This window comes from Oncorhynchus tshawytscha, unplaced genomic scaffold, assembly GCF_018296145.1.
Source record: "Oncorhynchus tshawytscha isolate Ot180627B unplaced genomic scaffold, Otsh_v2.0 Un_contig_3078_pilon_pilon, whole genome shotgun sequence".
In the NCBI taxonomy this organism is placed as follows: domain Eukaryota; kingdom Metazoa; phylum Chordata; class Actinopteri; order Salmoniformes; family Salmonidae; genus Oncorhynchus; species Oncorhynchus tshawytscha.
In genome coordinates, this window is record NW_024608940.1 from 52,501 (window position 1) to 62,706 (window position 10,206).

At 43.0% G+C, this 10,206-nt stretch overlaps 1 pseudogene; it reads left to right on the top strand.

Annotated features, from left to right (window-relative positions):
- The window catches only part of LOC121844011, a 50,188-nt pseudogene extending 44,831 nt beyond the window's left edge, over nt 1–5,357 (top strand).
- The last annotated feature ends 4,849 nt before the right edge of the window (nt 5,358–10,206 follow it).

The window sequence follows — 10,206 nt, forward strand, 5'->3', positions numbered from 1 at the left end:
TGTCTGTCTCTCTCCTCTTCTAGTGTGGAGGGAGGTTCATTTCACTCTCTAAATGTCCCTGTCTGTCCCTCTCCTCTTCTAGTGTGGAGGGAGATTCATTTCACTCTCTAAATGTCCCTGTCTGTCTCTCTCCTCTTCTAGAGTGGAGGGAGGTTAGTTTCACTCTCTAAATGTCCCTGTCTGTCCCTCTCCTCTTCTAGTGTGGAGGGAGGTTCATTTCACTCTCTAAATGTCCCTGTCTGTCTCTCTCCTCTTCTAGTGTGGAGGGAGGTTCATTTCACTCTCTAAATGTCCCTGTCTGTCCCTCTCCTCTTCTAGTGTGGAGGGAGGTTCATTTCACTCTCTAAATGTCCCTGTCTGTCTCTCTCCTCTTCTAGAGTGTGGAGGGAGGTTCATTTCACTCTCTAAATGTCCCTGTCTGTCTCTCTCCTCTTCTAGAGTGGAGGGAGGTTCATTTCACTCTCTAAATGTCCCTGTCTGTCTCTCTCCTCTTCTAGTGTGGAGGGAGGTTCATTTCACTCTCTAAATGTCCCTGTCTGTCTCTCTCCTCTTCTAGAGTGGAGGGAGGTTCATTTCACTCTCTAAATGTCCCTGTCTGTCTCTCTCCTCTTCTAGTGTGGAGGGAGGTTCATTTCACTCTCTAAATGTCCCTGTCTGTCTCTCTCCTCTTCTAGTGTGGAGGGAGGTTCATTTCACTCTCTAAATGTCCCTGTCTGTCCCTCTCCTCTTCTAGAGTGTGGAGGGAGGTTAGTTTCACTCTCTAAATGTCCCTGTCTGTCCCTCTCCTCTTCTAGTGTGGAGGGAGGTTCATTTCACTCTCTAAATGTCCCTGTCTGTCCCTCTCCTCTTCTAGAGTGGAGGGAGGTTCATTTCACTCTCTAAATGTCCCTGTCTGTCCCTCTCCTCTTCTAGTGTGGAGGGAGGTTAGTTTCACTCTCTAAATGTCCCTGTCTGTCTCTCTCCTCTTCTAGAGTGGAGGGAGGTTCATTTCACTCTCTAAATGTCCCTGTCTGTCTCTCTCCTCTTCTAGTGTGGAGGGAGGTTCATTTCACTCTCTAAATGTCCCTGTCTGTCTCTCTCCTCTTCTAGTGTGGAGGGAGGTTAGTTTCACTCTCTAAATGTCCCTGTCTGTCCCTCTCCTCTTCTAGAGTGTGGAGGGAGGTTGAAGGCAGAGACTCGTCAGAAGAACCTCTACTCACACTCCCAGTTTGGAGATAACAACTACCCTGGTATACACACACACACACACACACACACACACACACACACACACACACACACACACACACACCCTCTGAAGGACGACTACAAGCTGTGTATACTGTTGTGGTTGTAATTTTATGGTGTGTATGATGTCACAGCTGTCAATCCAAAGGAACACTTACACTTGTCAGGTTGATGGTTTTTCTATTAATTTAATTTCTATTGTTTTCTGTTCGTCTCTATTCTACTCTATTCTATTCTACTCTATTCTATTCTACTCTGTTTTACTCTACTCTGTTTTACTCTACTCTATTCTACTCTATTCTATTCTACTCTATTCTATTCTACTCTATTCTATTCTACTCTGTTTTACTCTACTCTACTCAATTCAACTCTATTCTACTCTACTCTACTCTATTCTACTCTATTCTACTATATTCCTCTCTACTCTACTCTAATCTGTTTTACTCTACTCTTTTCTATTCTACTCTATTCTGCTTTACTCTACTCTATTCTACTCTATTCTCTTCTCTGCTCTACTCTATTCAATTCTACTCTATTCTATTGTACTCTATTCTATTCTATTATTCTCTGCTCTACTCTATTCAATTCTACTCTATTCTGCTTTACTCTACTCTATTCTATTCTCTGCTCTACTCTATTCAATTCTACTCTATTCTGTTTTACTCTACTCTTTTCTATTCTACTCTATTCTGCTTTACTCTACTCTATTCTACTCTATTCTCTTCTCTGCTCTACTCTATTCAATTCTACTCTATTCTATTGTACTCTATTCTATTCTATTATTCTCTGCTCTACTCTATTCAATTCTACTCTATTCTGCTTTACTCTACTCTTTTCTATTATACTCTATTCTGCTTTACTCTACTCTATTCTACTCTATTCTCTGCTCTACTCTATTCAATTCTACTCTATTCTATTTTATTCTATTTTACTCTATTCTGCTTTACCCTACCCTATTCTACTCTTCTCTACTCTATTCTACTATATTCTACTCTATTCTACCCTATTCTATTTCACTATATCCTACTCCATTCTACTGTATTCTATTATACTCTATTCTACTCTATTCTGCTTTACCCTACTCTATTCTACTCAATTCTATTCAACTATATTATACTCTATTCTACTCTATTTTACTCTATTCAATTATATTCTATTCTATTATATTCTATTTGACTCTATTATACTCTATTTTAATCTATTCTACTCTTTTCTACTCTATTTTACTCTACTCTGTTCTACTCTACTCTATTCTACTCTATTTTACTCAATTTTATTCTACAATAATCTACCCTAATCTTTTCTATTCTACTCTATTCTGCTTTACTCTACTCTCCTCTATTCTACTGTACTCTATTCTACTCTACTCTACTCTATTCTACTCTATTTTACTCCAATCTAATCTACTCTATTCTACTCTACTCTATTTTACTCTCCTCTGTTCTACTCTATTTTACTCTATTTTTCTCTCTTCTGTTCTACTCTATTTTCTTCTACTCTACTCTATTTTACTCTACTCTACTCTATTCTATTTTACTCTACTCTACTCTATTCTATTTTATTCTATTCTACTCTACTATATTTTACTCTCCTCTGTTCTACTCTATTTTACTCCACTCTACTCTACTCTACTCTACTCTATTTTACTCTCCTCTGTTCTACTCTATTTTACTCTATTTTTCTCTCTTCTGTTCTACTCTATTTTCTTCTACTCTACTCTATTTTACTCTACTCCACTCTACTCCACTCTACTCTATTCTACTCTACTCTATTTTACTCTACTCTACTCTATTTTACTCTACTCTACTCTCCTCTGTTCTACTCTATTTTACTCTACTCTACTCTATTTTACTCTACTCTTCTCTACCCTATTTTACTCTCCTCTCCTCTGTTCTACTCTATTTTACTCTCCTCTGTTCTACTCTATTCTACTCTATTCTACTCTACTCTACTCTTTTATTATACTCTACTCTACTCTATTTTACTCTCCTCTATTCTACTGTACTCTATTCTACTCTACTCTACTCTATTCTACTCTCCTCTGTTCTACTCTACTCTATTCTACTCTATTTTACTCTACTCTACTCTATTTTACTCTACTCTATTCTATTTCATTCTATTCTACTCTACTCTATTTTACTCCCCTCTGTTCTACTCTATTTTACTCCACTCTACTCTATTTTACTCTACTCTATTTTACTCTACTACTACTCCACTCTACTCTATTCTACTCTATTCTACTCTATTCAATTTTATTCTATTCCACTCTACTCTATTTTATTCTACTCTATTCTACTCTACTCTACTCTATTTTACTCTACTCTACTCTATTTTACTCTACTCTACTCTATTTTACTCTCATCTGTTCCACTCTATTTTACTCTACTCGACTCTATTTTACTCTCCTCTATTCTACTGTATTCTATTCGACTCTATTTTACTCCACTCTACTCTATTCTATTCTATTCTATTCTACTCTATTCTATTCTACTCTACTCTATTTTACTCTCCTCTGTTCTACTCTATTTTACTCTACTCTACTCTATTTGACTCTACTCTACTCTATTTTACTCTACTCTACTCTATTTTAACCTACTCTACTCTACTCTATTTTACTCTACTCTCCTCTACTCTACTCTATTTTACTCTCCTCTGTTCTACTCTACTCTATTCTACTCTACTCTATTTTACTCTACTCTATTTTACTCTACTCTATTCTACTCTATTCTATTTCATTCTATTCTACTCTACTATATTTTACTCTCCTCTGTTCTACTCTATTTTTAATCTACTCTACTCTATTTTACTCTTCTCTACTCTATGTTACTCTTCTCTACTCTATTTTACTCTCCTCTGTTCTACTCTATTTTACTCTACTCTACTTTACTGTACACTCGTCTCCTCTCTGCTCTCCTCTTCTCTCCAGGCCATACGGACTGTGAGTGGTTGGTGACGTCAGAGGAGGGTTACGGAATAGAGTTGACCTTTACGACCTTCGAGGTGGAGGAGGAGGCGGACTGTGGTTATGACTACATAGAGCTGTACGATGGTTATGACTCTAACTCACACAGACTGGGACGGTTCTGTGGTTCTGGGGTAAGGAGGGGTATCACATACATAATGACTCTAACTCACACAGACTGGGACTGTTCTGTGGTTCTGTGGTAAGGATGGGGGGGTAGATGGGGGAGGTGTCATTGAATGCTATTGAAGTTATCTTGGCCATAGGCAGTGTAACCAGGAACTAGCCCTGGTTACCAGTATTTGTTGTCAGTCATCTTGGCCATAGGCAGGGTAACCAAGAACTAGCCCTGGTTACCAGTATTTGTTGTCAGTTATCTTGGCCGTAGGCAGGGTAACCAAGAACTAGCCCTGGTTACCAGTATTTGTTGTCAGTTATCTTGGCTATAGGCAGTGTAACCAAGAACTAGCCCTGGTTACCAGTATTTGTTGTCAGTCATCTTGGCCATAGGCCCTGGTTACCAGTATTTGTTGTCAGTTATCTTGGCTATAGGCAGTGTAACCAAGAACTAGCTCCGGGTAGCTTTATTTGTTGCAATGTTGAAAATCCAACAATATGTGGATAATGTTTTTTATTTATTTTAGAAGAAATAGTGAATTCTTTAAGAAAAGTCCAACTGTACTGTAGGTATTCATCTACTGTTATTATCTCTATCCTTCATCTTATCACCTCTACATTACCTCTCTCTGTCATCCCTCTCTCTCTCTGATTGATCTGTCATATCTCTCTCATCTCTGTCTCTTTCTCTCTCTCTGATCCCTATGTCTCTCTCTCTCTCTCTCTCTCTCTCTCTCTCTTTCTCTCTCTCATCTTTCTCCCTCTCATCCTCTGTCATCTCTCGCCCTCCCTCCCTAGCCCAGAGAGGAGATCTACTCTGCGGGTGACGCGGTGTTGATCCGTTTCCATAGCGACGACACCATCAGTAAGAAGGGGTTCCACATCCGCTACATCAGCACCCAGTTCCAGCAGAACCTTCACACCAGGAAGTGATGTCACAACACCCCGACCCCTAGCCTCACTGTGCCGACAAGACAACCACAGGCCCCTTTTCTCCTCTGACTGACAGGCGCCAAATACACACACACACACACAAACACACACACACACACACACACACACACAAACACACACACACAAACACACACTGTTTTGAAGAGAGGAGTGAGTGTGGGTGAGAACCAGAGGAGAGAGGGGGAGGACTGATCAGTCCGTCTCTTAACAGGGGAGCTTCTAGAACTCTGAGGACTACATGTGAAGAGAGACTGGATCACAGCTTCACACTGTAACAGGATTAATGGAACTGCTTTAACAACGGGAACTGGATTAAATATGGAAACTGGATTAAATACTGAAACTGGATTCAACACTGAAACTGGATTAAATACTGAAACTGGATTAAATACGGAAACTGGATTAAATTCTGAAACTGGATTAAATACTGAAACTGGATTAAATACTGAAACTGGATTAAATACTGAAACTGGATTCAATTCTGAAACTGGAGTGTGAACAGGAACTGGATTTAATACTGGAACTGGAGTGACTAACTAACTGACTGGCTGTTTGGCTGGCTGAGTCGCTGACTATTTGACTGAGTGACTGGCTGACTATTTTACTGGCTAACTGACTGACTGTCTGATTGGCTGGTTGACTGATTGACTGGCTGACTAACTGTCTGATTGGCTGGTTGACTGATTGACTGGCTGACTGACTGTCTGATTGACTGGCTGACGGACTGTCTGATTGGCTGGCTGACTGTTTTATTGGCTGTTTGGCAGGCTGACTGACTGACTGGCTAACTGATTCACTGATGGACTGGCTGACTGACTGATTGGCTAACTGATTCACTGATGGACTGGCTGACTGACTGACTGGCTGACTGACTGAGAGAACCATGAGGTAACGCTGAGGCAACATTATACAAACTGAGAGACAACATCCTGATAACTTTCTGACAACTTCCTGTTCAGACAATGTTCAGACAACGTTTCAGACAAACCTCATACGAGAGACGACGTTCAGACAACGGCCAGACAACTTACGGTGCTGACAACGTTCGGACCATTTTTGAGGTTTGACAAAGTCCTGACAATGTTCTGTTTAGAAAACATTCTGACAACGTTCAGACAAACTTTATACAAACTGAGAGACAATGTCTTTCTGACAACGTTCTGACAACGTTCTTCTGAAAACGTCCTGACAACGTTGGGTTTTGACAGCACTTATATTGCCTTAGAACCAAATGTACGTTTGTGAGTCTCTCTAACATTAGTTGTTATTTGTTTGTTTGTTTGTTTTGAATAATTTGATTTGACAATGAGTTTGCAGAACTTGAAAGATGTATTGTTAAATAAGACAAAAGAGGAAACTGATCAGGTGTGTGTGAGTGTGTGTGTGTGGGTGTGTGTGTGTGTGTGTGTGGGTGTGTGTGTGTGTGTGGGTGTGTGTGTGTAAAGAGTTGTCTCGTATTGTATGTGCCAAGCTCCTGGTGATCCTGTCCCTCTGTAGGATCTGTCTAGACCTCTCTCCTCCATGTTTGTAGTTCTGTTCTATCATATCTCCTCCATGTTTGTAGTTCTAAGGAACAACAATGGCTTCCTCTCTATGCTGAGTCATTAAAACTACACACAGGTAAAAGATAACTGGTTCGTGTTGTAAATGGCTACGGAATGATACGGCAGTCATGATGTAATGATCTCTGTGTGTGTGTGTGTGTGATTGTGTGTGTGTGTTATTGTGATTGTGTGTGTGTGTGTGTGTGTGTGCGCGTGCTGGAGTGTCAGTGTATATACAGTACCAGTCAACAGTTTGGACACCTACTCATTCAAGGGTTTTTCTTTATTTTTTTACTCTTTTCTACATTGTAGAATAGTGAAGACATCAACACTATGAAATAACACATATGGAATCATGTGTTATTGGTCACATGGTTAGCAGATGTTATTGGTCACATGGTTAGCAGATGTTATTGGTCACATGGTTAGCAGATGTTATTGGTCACATGGTTAGCAGATGTTATTGGTCACATGGTTAGCAGATGTTATTGGTCACATGGTTAGCAGATGTTATTGGTCACATGGTTAGCAGATGTTATTGGTCACATGGTTAGCAGATGTTATTGGTCACATGGTTAGCAGATGTTATTGGTCACATGGTTAGCAGATGTTATTGGTCACATGGTTAGCAGATGTTAATGCGAGTGTAGAGAAATGCTTGTGCTTCTAGTTCCCGACCGTGCAATAATATCTAACAAGTAATCTAACAATTTCACAACAACTACCGAATACACACACATATAAAGGGGTGAATGAGAATATGTACATATAAATAAATATATAGATGAGCGATGACTGAGCGGCATAGGCAAGATGCAGTAGATGGTATAGAGTACAGTATATACATATGAGATGAGTAATGCAAGATATGTAAACATCATTATTAAAGTGGCATTATTAAAGAATATTTTAGATTCTTCAAAGTAGCCACTCTTTACCTTGATGACAGCTTTGCACACTCTTGGCATTCTCTCAACCAGCTTCACCTGGAATGCTTTTCCAACAGTCTTGAAGAAGTTTCCACTTGTTGGCTGCTTTTCCTTCACTCTGCAGTCGAACTCATTTAAATTGGGGTGAGCTCTGGTAATTGTTCAGGCCAGGTCATCTGATGCAGCACTCCATCACTCTCCTTCTTGGTCAAAAAGCCCTTTGGCTTCTTGGTCAAAAAGCCCAAAGATCATTGTCCTGTTGAAAAACAAATGATAGTTCCACTAAGTGCAAACCAGATGGGATGGCGTATCGCTCCTTGAATTCTAAATAAATCACAGGCAGTGTCACCAGCAAAGCACCCCCACACCATAACACCTCCTCCTCCATGCTTCACGGTGGACTCACGGTGAAATTTGGACTCACATGCTGAGGTCATCCGTTCACCTGTCTCACAAACATCGCAGATTTGGACTCACCAGACCAAAGGACAGACTTCCACTGGTCTAATGTCCATTGCTCGTATTTCTTGGCCCAAGCAAGTCTCTTCTTCTTATTGGTGTCCTTCAGTAGTGGTTTCTTTGCAGCAATTCCAACTATGAAGGTTTGATTTATGCAGTCTCCTCTGAACAGTTGATGTTGAGATGTGTCTGTTACTTGAACCATCTGAGGCTGGTAACTTCAATGAACTTATCTGTCACGCCCTGGTCTTAGTATTTTGTGTTTTCTTTATTATTTTGGTCAAGCCAGGGTGTGACATGGGTTTATTATGTGGTGTGTTTTGTCTTGGGGTTTTAGTAGGTATTGGGATTGTGGCTTAGTAGGGTTATCTAGAAAAGTCTATGGTTGCCTGAAGTGGTTCTCAATCAGAGGCAGGTGATTATCGTTGTCTCTGATTGGGAACCATATTTAGGCAGCCATATTCTTTGAGTGATTCGTGGGTGATTGTTCCTGTCACTGTGTTTGTTTGCACCAGATAGGCTGTATAGGTTTTCACGTTATGTTTGTTGTTTTTGTATTGTTCGTTTTTTCGTCGTCATTAAACATGTATCAAGAATACCACGCTGCATTTTGGTCCGACTCTCCTTCACCGCAAGAAAACCGTAACAGAATTACTCACCACAACAGGACCAAGCGGCGTGGTGACAGGCAGTGGCAGGAGGAGCAGCGATCACAGGACTTCTGGACTTGGGAGGAGATATTGGACGGAAAAAGACCCTGGACACAGCCTGGAGAATATCGCCGCCCCAAAGAAGAACTGGAGGCGGCGAAAGCGGAGAGGCGCTGGTATGAGGAGGCAGCACGGCGACGCGGATGGAAGCCCGAGAGTCAGCCCCAAAAATGTATTGGGGGGGGAATCACAGGGAGTATGGCTACGCCAGGTAGGAGACCAGCGCAAACTTCCTGTGCTTACCGGGGGGCTAGAGAGACCGGGCAGGCACCGTGTTATGCTGTGGAGCGCACGGTGTCTCCAGTGCGGGTGCACAGCCCGGTGCGGTACATACCAGCTCCTCGTATCGGCCGGGCTAGAGTGGGCATCGAGCCAGGTAAGGTTGGGCAGGCTCGGTGCTCAAGAGCTCCAGTGCGCCTGCATGGTCCGGTCCATCCAGTACCACCTCCACGCACCAGCCCTCCGGTGGCAGCTCCCCGCACCAGGCTTACTGTGCGTGTCCTCGGCCCAGTACCACCAGTGCCAGCACCATGCATCAGACCTACAGTGCACCTCGCCTGTCCAGCGCTGCCAGAACCTTCCTCCTCTACTGCGCTGTCGGAGTCTCCTGCCTGTCCAGCGCTGACATAGCCTTCCTCCTCGCTCGGAGTCTCCTGCCTTCCAGCGCTGCCGGAGCCTTCCTTTCCAGCGCGCCGGAGTCTCCCGCCTGTTCAGCGCTGTCGGAGTCTCTCGCTTGTTTAGCGCTGCCAGAGCCTTCCTCTACTGCGCTGCCGGAGTCTCCCGCCTATTCAGAGCTGCCAGAGCTGCCAGTCTGCATGGAGCAGCCAGAGCTTCCAGTCTGCATGGAGCAGCCAGAGCTGCCAGTCTGCATGGAGCAGCCAGAGCTGCCAGTCTGCATGGAGCAGCCAGAGCTGCCAGTCTGCATGGAGCAGCCAGAGCTGCCAGTCTGCATGGAGCAGCCAGAGCTGCCAGTCTGCAGGGCCATGGAGCTGCCAGTCTGCCAGGATCAGCCAGCCGCCAGTCAGCCAGAATCTTCCAGATCCGCCATTCAGCCAGCATCCGCCAGTCAGCCAGAATCTTCCAGATCCGCAATTCAGCCAGGATCCGCCATTCAGCCAGGATCCGCCAGTCAGCCAGGATCTGCCGGAACCGCCAGTCAGCCAGGATCTGCCAGAACCACCAGCCAGCCAGGATCTGCCAGATCCAACTACCTGCCTGACTTCCTCTCAGTACTGAGCTTTCTCTCAGTGCTGAGCTTCCCCTCAGTCCCTCAGCTTCCTCTCAGTACTGTGCTACCCCTCAGT